At 36.9% G+C, this 9,875-nt stretch overlaps 1 non-coding gene across 1 annotated transcript; it reads right to left on the bottom strand.

The window, feature by feature from the left end:
* Positions 1-2,023: 2,023 nt before the first annotated feature.
* LOC112774006 (small nucleolar RNA R71) lies at positions 2,024-2,131 on the bottom strand. The gene has a single exon (XR_003188521.1). It is a non-coding gene; the product is annotated as a small nucleolar RNA R71 (small nucleolar RNA).
* Positions 2,132-9,875: the final 7,744 nt, after the last annotated feature.

Raw genomic sequence — 9,875 nt, 5'->3', positions numbered from 1 at the left:
CTGGCTAGTGAGTCATGTCTAATTCCTGGACCGGAGCTTTAGACTAACATTGCAAGATTCCTGGAATTCCTATTAAAAATTTTGAAATCCTTATTTTTTTTCTTCCAATTAATTTTCGAAAAATACCAAAAAAATTTAGTAAAATCATAAAAACAAAAAATTTGATGTTTCTTGTTTGAGTCTAGAGTCAATTTTGAAGTTTGGTGTCAATTGCATGTTTCTATGTTTCTTGCATTTTTCAAAAATTCATGCATTGCATTCTTTATGATCTTCAAGTTGTTCTTGATGAATTCTCTTGTTTGATCTTCACATTTTATTGATTTGTGTCTTTTCTTGTTTTTCATATGCATTTTCAATTTGTTAGTGTCTAAGCATTGAAAATTTCTAAGTTTGGTGTCTTGCATGTTTGTCTTTTCTTAAAAATTTTCAAAAATAAGTTCTTGGTGATCATCATGACATTAGTGTTCTTGGTGTTCATCTTGAACATGCATTGTGTGTTTTGATTCATAATTTTTATGTTATGTGTCATTTTTCATGTTTTTCTCTCTCATCATTAAAAATTCAAAAATCAAAAAAATATCTTTCCCTTTTTCTCTCATAAATTTTCAAAAATTTGGTTTGATTTAGTAAAAAAGTTTTTAAAATTTAATTGTTTCTTATGAGTCAAATCAAATTTTCAATTTAAAAATTCTATATTTTTCAAATCTTTTTCAAAAATTAAATCTTTTTCATTTTTTCTTTCATATTTTCGAAAATTTCAAATTGATTTTCAAAAAAATCTTTTTCTTATCTTTATTTCATATTTTCGAAAATTTTGCTAACAATTAATGTGATTGATTCAAAAATATTAAGTTTGTTACTTGCCTGATAAGCAAGGTTCAATCTTTAAATTTTAAAATCAAATCTTTTTGTTTCTTGTTAGTCAAGTAATCAACTTTAATTTTTAAAATCAAATCTTTTTAAATTTCTTTTACAAATCTTTTTCAAAATGAATTTCAATCACATCTTTTTCAAAATTTAATTTCAAAATCTTTTCTAACTTCTTATCTTTTCAAATTTGATTTTCAAATTTTTTTCAATTAACCACTTAACTTTTTGTTTGATTCTTATCTTTTTCAAAACTACCTAACTAACTCTCTCTCTCTAATTTTTGAAAATCACCTCCCTCTTTTTCAAAATTCTTTTTTAATTAATTAATTGTTTTAATTTTAATTTAATTTATTTTCAATTTTCAATTTTCGAAATTTAACTTTGAATTTTATTTTTATTTTAATTAATTTTCGAAATTCTCTCTCTCTCATCTCCTTCTATTTATTTATTCATCTACTAACACTTCTCTTTCACCCAAAAATTCGAACTCCATTTCCCTATCTGAGTTCGAGTTTTTCTTCTTCTCCTTCTTATATTCTTCTCTTCTTATACTTGCATAAGGAATCTCTATACTGTGACATAGAGGATTCCATATTTTCTTTTGTGTTCTCTTCTTTTTCATATGAGCAGGAACAAGGATAAGAACATTCTTGTTGAAGCCGATCCTAAACCTGAAAGGACTCTGAAGAGGAAGCTAAGGGAAGCTAAAGCACAGCTCTCTGGAGAAAATCTGACAGAAAATTTTGAAAAGGAAGGAGACATGGCCGAAAATAATAACAATGCAAGGAAGATGCTTGGTGACTTTACTGCACCAAATTCCAATTTACATGGAAGAAGCATCTCAATCCCTACCCTTAGAGCAAACAATTTTGAGCTTAAACCTCAACTAGTTTCTCTGATGCAACAAAACTGCAAGTTTCATGGACTTCCATCTGAAGATCCTTTTCAGTTCTTAACTGAATTCTTGCAGATCTGTGATACTGTTAAGACCAATGGGGTTGATTCCGAGGTCTACAGGCTCATGCTTTTCCCGTTTGCTGTAAGAGACAGAGCTAGAATATGGTTAGACTCTCAACCTAAAGATAGCCTGAACTCTTGGGATAAGCTGGTCACAGTATTCTTAGCCAAGTTCTTTCCCCCTCAAAAGCTTAGCAAACTTAGAGTGGATGTTCAAACCTTCAGACAGAAAGAAGGTGAATCCCTCTATGAAGCTTGGGAGAGATATAAGCAACTGACCAAAAAGTGTCCTTCTGACATGCTTTCAGAATGGACCATCCTGGATATATTCTATGATGGTCTGTCTGAATTAGCTAAGATGTCATTGGACACTTCTGCAGGTGGATCCATTCACCTAAAGAAAACGCCTGCAGAAGCTCAAGAACTCATTGACATGGTTGCTAATAACCAGTTCATGTACACTTTTGAGAGGAATCCTATAAGTAATGAGACGCCTCAAAGGAACAAAATATTGGCTCAGCAAGTCAATATGATTTCTCAGAGTCTGAATAGAATGCAAGCTGCATCCAACAGTACTCAAGAGGCATCTTCTAAAGAAGAAGCTTATGATCCTGAGAACCCTGCAATAGCAGAGGTGAATTACATGGGTGAACCTTATGGAAACACCTATAATTCCTCATGGAGAAATCATCCAAATTTCTCATGGAAGGATCAACAAAAGCCTCAACAAGGCTTTAACAATGGTGGAAGAAACAGGTTTAGCAATAGCAAGTCTTTTCCATCATCCACTCAGCAACAGACAGAGAATTCTGAGCAGAATCCATCTAGCTTAGCAAATATAGTCTCTGATCTATCTAAGGCCACTTTGAGTTTCATGAATAAAACAAGGTCCTCCATTAGAAATTTGGAGGCACAAGTAGGCCAGCTGAGTAAAAGGGTCACTGAAACTCCTCCTAGTACTCTCCCAAGCAATACAAAAGAGAATTCAAAGAGAAAGTGCAAGGCCATTGATATAACCAAAATGGCCGAACCCAAAGAGGAAGAGGAGGACGTGAATCCTAGTGAGGAAGACCTCCTGGGACGTTCAGTGAACAAGAAGGAGTTTTCCTTAGAGGAACCAAAGGAATCTGAGGCTCATTTAGAGACCATAGAGATTCCAATGAACCTCCTTCTGCCCTTCATGAGCTCTGATGAGTATTCTTCTTCTGAAGAGAATGAAGACGTCACCGAAGAGCAAGTTGCCAAGTACCTAGGTGCAATCATGAAGTTGAATGCCAAATTATTTGGTAATGAGACTTGGGAAGATGAACCTCCCTTGCTCACCAATGAACTGAATGCATTGGAAAGGCAGAAATTACCTCAAAAGAAACAGGATCCTGGTAAATTCTTAATACCCTGTAACATAGGCACCATGACCTTTGAGAAGGCTCTGTGTGACCTGGGGTCAGGCATAAACTTAATGCCACTCTCTGTAATGGAGAAACTTGGGATCTTTGAGGTGCAAGCTGCTAGAATCTCATTAGAGATGGCAGACAACTCAAGAAAAGAGGCTTATGGACAAGTAGAGGACATGTTAGTAAAGGTTGAAGACATTTACATCCCTGCTGATTTCATAATCCTAGACACTGAAAAGGATGAGGATGAATCCATCATCCTTGGAAGACCCTTCCTAGCCACAACAAAGGTTGTGATTGATGTGGATAGAGGAGAGTTGGTCCTTCAACTGAATGAGGACTACCTTGTGTTCAAGACTCAAGGTTCTCCTTCTGTAACCATGGAGAGGAAGTATGAAAAGCTTCTCTCACTGCAGAGTCAACCAGAGCCCCCACAGTCAAACTCTAAGTTTGGTGTTGGGAGGCCACAACCAAACTCTAAGTTTGGTGTTGAACTCCCATATCCAAAATCTAAGTTTGGTGTTGGGAGGTTTCAACAATGCTCTGAAGATCTGTGAGGCTCCATGAGAGCTCACTGTCAAGCTATTGAGATTAAAGAAGCGCTTGTTGGGAGGCAACTGATGCTGCATAAACTTGTTATGCTACGATTTAGGAAATTGCACGATCGGCAAAATTCCTTCCGGCAAGTGCACCGGTTATCGTCAAGTAAAAACTCACAATAGAGTGAGGTCGAATCCCACAAGGATTGGTTGAGTGAGCAATTCGGATTAGAAGTATGTTCTAGTTGAGCGGAATCAAGATTTAGATGAGAATTGCGGAATGTAAAATTGCATGAATTAAAGAGCGAGAAGCTAAATTGCTGAAATTAAAAGGGATGGGGGTGATTGCATGAATTTAATTGCAGAATGTAAAGAGAAAGTGGTAAATCAGAAATGGGGAGTTCATTGGGTGTTAGGAGATATTGAGATCTCCGAATCAAAACAACTTTTATCCCTTCCTCAACCAATGCATTCATTGAATTTTGCTTGGCAATCTTATATGATTGGATCCCAATCCCTTGGCTCACCAATTCTCTCTAAAAACAAACAAATTCCCAATCCCTTGGTTTAAATGTTCATAAGAAGAGATATGCTCGATCACTGATTATACCACACAGTTTCATGAACCACAATTTGGTAGGATTACATGTCACAATATCCATCCAAACCCCAATCCAATTCACTGTGAGAAAGCTTCTCTAGCATGAATCCTCCATTCCTTTCCCAAGGTTCCGAAGGATTCCAATTATGGGTAGTTTCTTTCCCAAGACAACTACCCAATGGAATTAGATCGAGAAACTTTCTAACAAAATTCAAGAGAAAAGATTGAAGAAGAAGATAAAACTATTATTGATTCATTGAATTACAATAGAGCTCCCTAACCCAATGAAAGGGGTTTAGTGAGTCATAGCTCTGAATTCAATTACAAAACTAAAAGAAAATGATCCAAAGTTCTCCGTGTAAAACTTCCCCCTCAGGGGCTGGATTCCCCTTCAATCCTCCCTTCTCTCAAATGCAGAAACTAAGGCCTTTAAATAGGCTCCCTAAATTACAAAATGAAAATGAAATTCAAAGCAAATTACAATCAAATGAAAATAAACTATTCTAGATGATTCTTGTGGCCTTGATTTGGTGTTGTTGATGGGCCTTGCTTGCTTGAAGGGTAGAGTGACATAATTGATCCAAAAAGGATAATGATCCATTAAACTACACTCAAACGTTGCACCCCCCTTTCTTGAGTCGTCACTTTGTTCTCTTGTCAACCTTGCCAATTTGATACCAAATATAGACTATTATACCTCGTTGGAAAGCTATGGATGTCAGCTTTCTAACGCAACTGGAAGCACCTCAATTGGATCTCTATAGCTCAAGTTATGCTTGATTGAAGGTGACAAGGTTGCTGGTTGGTTTGACAGCGTTTAAGCCAACGTTTAAGTCACTTAAACGTGCTCGAAAATGCCAATTTTGGGAGCTCAGTTGCATTGTCCACCCCATACTTCTATACATCGTTGGAAAGCTCTGGATGTCTACTTTCCAATGCAACTGGAAGCGCATCATTTGGAGTTCTACAACTCGAGTTATACTCCATGGAAGGTGAAGAGGTCAGCTGGCCTGATTGCATGTTGGTACTATGCTCTTCTATGCACATTACAGGGCTGTTTTCTCCCTCAATTTTTAGTATCCACAATGCATGCTATATATGCTTGGAAATCTCTAGATGTCTTCTTTCCAATGCATTTTGAATCACCTCATTTGGAGTTTTGTAGCTCAAGTTATTTATGTTTGAAGAAGGCATGGTCAAGCTGTTCCATATAACACGTTTAAGCTCCAGTTTAAGCTTAAACTGGAGCTTAAACGCTGGCACTCCCTGGAGGCACAAGCTCGAGCACGTTTAAGCTTCAGTTTAAGGTTAAACTGAAGCTTAAACGTGGAAATGGAAGAAGGCAACCCTGGAGTGTGGAATTGTCGAACACGTTTAAGCTTCAGTTTAAGGTTAAACTGGAGCTTAAACGTGGAAATGGCTCCCTGGTGCTTTTCTTACTTCTGGCGTTTAACCTTCAGTTTAAGGTTAAACTGGAGGTTAAACGTGGAAATGCTTCCTTGGTGAAATTCTCATTCTGGCGTTTAACTTCCAGTTTAAGGTTAAACTGGAGGTTAAACGCCAGTTCCAGCATTTCTTAGCCTTCATGATTCTGGCGTTTAAGCTCCAGTTTAGGCTTAAACTGGATCTTAAACTCCACATGTGATATTCAAGCTTCCTTTATTGATTTTGTTGCTTCCTTGCCTAGCCTCTTCTTCCCTAAAATCATCCAAACAATTGCATCAAAGTCTTGCAAAAATTCATGAGAATTCTTCCATTCATAGCTTTCAAGGAATATAACTAAAAACTCATGGAATTTGCATCAAAATCTTCATGTTGAATGATTTAAGACAAGCATGACTATTTGGCCCAAAATGATTACTTAAGGCTCAAGAAAATGCATAAAACAACTAAAAATAAAAGAAAAAGGCTAGTGAAACTAGCCTAAGATGCCTTGGCATCACAACACCAAACTTAATCCTTGCTTGTCCCCAAGCAAGTTCTGAATTATTGAGAAGAAGGAATGAAACAGAAAGTAAATTCATTAGCCATATCAGTAAGTAATTGACATTGATTAATGGGGTGTTCATGCAGAAAGTTGTTGCAGCATCACTTTATTGTTTCTTAGGTAAGAATGTCACTTTTTATGTTTCCACTAAAACACTGCTTATGGCCTCTTGTTATTCACATATCCTTGGCAAGTTTCTTTTCTTTGTTTTTCTTTTTCTTTGAGCTTATTTGCTCCTTGTTGCTCAGTGTCATGTGTTGCTCAAGCCTTTGGCATTTTCTTTTTCTTATTAGTGCACTACACATATCCACTACAGGCATTTTAGTTCACATTTCTTCTTGAGACATTGGTGCCCAGCACCTCTTTGTGTGACTAAATGTTTTGTATTTAGGTTGCTCTTGATAATGGACTTTTGGTTGATAATCCCGGGTTAGTTAACCCAAGTTACCAAGTGTTGAAACACTCCTCAGAACCTATTCATCCAAGCATATCCTTAATACATAAACACCACAGGCATTTGTCTCAGAAGTTCAAACCATTGGTGCCTAGCTTATTTTCTCAATTTTTTTGCTTTTTGGTTGCCCTTTTTCAGTGGCTTTTTCTTCTTTTTTTTCTTTCTTTTTCATGGCCAAAGACATTTATTCATCAAGATCCATAGACAGCATCCTAATTTCCACTTAAAGTGACAATTCTAACTTTATTTCTTAGTGAGCTGACTATTCAATCAAACATGCATACCACCACTTAATCTTATTTGATTTCTTACCAAATGGAATTGAGTTACTTTTGTTCAAACATTTCTTTTATTTTATGGAAACAGAACAAGCATGGCAAGCATTTGTTTAAGAAGATGAAGTTATCCAGACACTTAGACTATCACTTATTTGAAAATTAAACAAACAGACAAACAAAAACTGCAATGACTCAAACTTAAAGCAGGGGTGCATGCAAACTTCAAATATCAGCAATTCAAAGTACAAGCAATTAAGTGACAATACAACCTTTTAGCATCTTCTTTGTTGTTCATCATCCTTCCTAGCCTTGGTGTTCTCTTTGATGATGATGTATATTCCTTCCATGAGATTGATTGTCTTCCTGCAAAGCTATTAGAAGTTGCTTGTTCCCCAAGCACTTTGAGAATTGGTTAGCATGCATGGATGTTTGTAGGCCTCTGAACTTAGATTGGTGTGTGAACACGAAACTTAGTTCCTTGCCATATGCAGCAATTGGGATCATATGCAGAAAACCTCATGTGCTTTTATTAAGAAAATAACTATGAACTAGAAAAAGAAACTATGAACTAGAAATTAAACTATTGTTTAAGTAGTTTCCCTGATTGGTTGGAGCTAGTGACTAGTCATGCTGAGGTAGAAATGTGCTTTTAATGAAGTTTTTGGTGGAACACCAAACTTAGAATCTCACATTCACCCTTGAATTGTTTTGGTGTTCAACACCAAACTTAGCTCCTTGCAATACAGATAAATCTACTTAACTCTTTTATTGAAATAACTAGAAAAGAAAAACTACCTTTGGTTGGGTTGCCTCCCAACAAGCGCTTCTTTAACGTCATTAGCTTGACATGCTGTTCCTGACTTTCTTCCTCTTCCTCCAGTTTGTTAAGAGGAATGACTTCAAGTGGATAAAGGAGCTAGTTAGTGCCCCTTGTTGTGAATGCTTCTTTCCAGCAAGCTTTCCCTTGTGATTGGCTTGAGTGAACTTGCTTGTTGGCTCAGGAGTTGGATTGTTCTTCGACCTTCTCTTCTTCATGGATATGGTCCTTTGTTTCTCGATCACAATCCTCATTTTGGTGCTTGTTTCTACTGCCTTCACATCCTTGATCTCAGAACTTGGTTGTTGTTGGACAGTCGGAGTATCCTGTTCATCAAAAGCTTCCTGAATTTGTGGTTCAATGAACCCTTCCTCTTTGCAACTCTCTGTTTCATTGGAGTGTGATCTCCCTTGATTGACTTTCTCCCTTTCTTGTTCTTCTGATTCCTCCCTTGGGTTTGCCATGGTATCACTAGAAGAATTGTGGGTAGGGATTTGCTTTGATAGATATCCAATTTGTGCTTCTAGCTTTTGAATGGCAGCACCTTGATTTTGTAAGTTGGATATTACTTCTTCCTTAAAGCCTTTCAAATCGGCCACATCTCTGCCCATAGTTGCAAGCATTCCTTCTATCCTGTTTAATTGATCTTGAAATTGTTGGTTCGGATTGGGTTGATGAGGTTGATTATCTTGGCTGTGATATGGTGGTTGGGAGTATGTGTTTTGTGTGGGCTGATAGAGTCTTTGGTTGGAGTGTTGGTAGTGGTATAACTCTTGTGTGTAGTGGAATGAGTCTTGTGGATAATGAAATGAATTGTATGAATTTGAGAAGGAATTTTGTGCTGAGAAATGCTCAAGTGATGAAGAATTTGGATATGTAAAACTAGGGGGTGAGGTTGGATAATTCAGAGGTGATGGCTCTTGATGAATGGGGTGTGAATAAGTGAATTCTCTTTGGTTTTGATCTTCCCAGCCACAACTTGAGTAGTGATCAAATTCACCAAAACATGGACCATTTTGTGGCTCTGGGAAGTACCCCGTTTCCTGTTCCTGATACTCCCACCCACCATGAGCATAATAACATGAATCATTCTGTGGTGGTGGAGAGTTTCTCATGAATTTTGATTGACCAAAAGATGATGGATACTCCTTTCTTTTTTGCAATGTGCTCAGTCTCAAACAATACTCATCCAAAGATAGTGGAAATTCCATAGTGAGGCAATATTACAAACAGCTAGTGGTTAGTATGCTAACAAGTGAATAAGCAAAGAAAACAAATTAAAATTTGCAGAAATTAGCAGTAATAAACTGAAACAAAAACTATTAACAAAAGAAGAGAAAAATTGCTCAATCTAGTTAACTTCCAATTGGAGAATTGTCAATCGAAAACCAATCCCCGGCAACGGCGCCATAAACTTGATGCTGCATAAACTTGTTATGCTACGATTTAGGAAATTGCACGATCGGCAAAATTCCTTCCGGCAAGTGCACCGGTTATCGTCAAGTAAAAACTCACAATAGAGTGAGGTCGAATCCCACAAGGATTGGTTGAGTGAGCAATTCGGATTAGAAGTATGTTCTAGTTGAGCGGAATCAAGATTTAGATGAGAATTGCGGAATGTAAAATTGCATGAATTAAAGAGCGAGAAGCTAAATTGCTGAAATTAAAAGGGATGGGGGTGATTGCATGAATTTAATTGCAGAATGTAAAGAGAAAGTGGTAAATCAGAAATGGGGAGTTCATTGGGTGTTAGGAGATATTGAGATCTCCGAATCAAAACAACTTTTATCCCTTCCTCAACCAATGCATTCATTGAATTTTGCTTGGCAATCTTATATGATTGGATCCCAATCCCTTGGCTCACCAATTCTCTCTAAAAACAAACAAATTCCCAATCCCTTGGTTTAAATGTTCATAAGAAGAGATATGCTCGATCACTGATTATACCACACAGTTTCATGAACCACAATTTGGTAGG

The sequence above is a fragment of the Arachis hypogaea genome, chromosome 18 (assembly GCF_003086295.3).
Source record: "Arachis hypogaea cultivar Tifrunner chromosome 18, arahy.Tifrunner.gnm2.J5K5, whole genome shotgun sequence".
NCBI lineage: Eukaryota > Viridiplantae > Streptophyta > Magnoliopsida > Fabales > Fabaceae > Arachis > Arachis hypogaea.
Note: the sequence above shows the minus strand (reverse complement) of the source record. Positions and strands in the feature narration are given on the sequence as shown.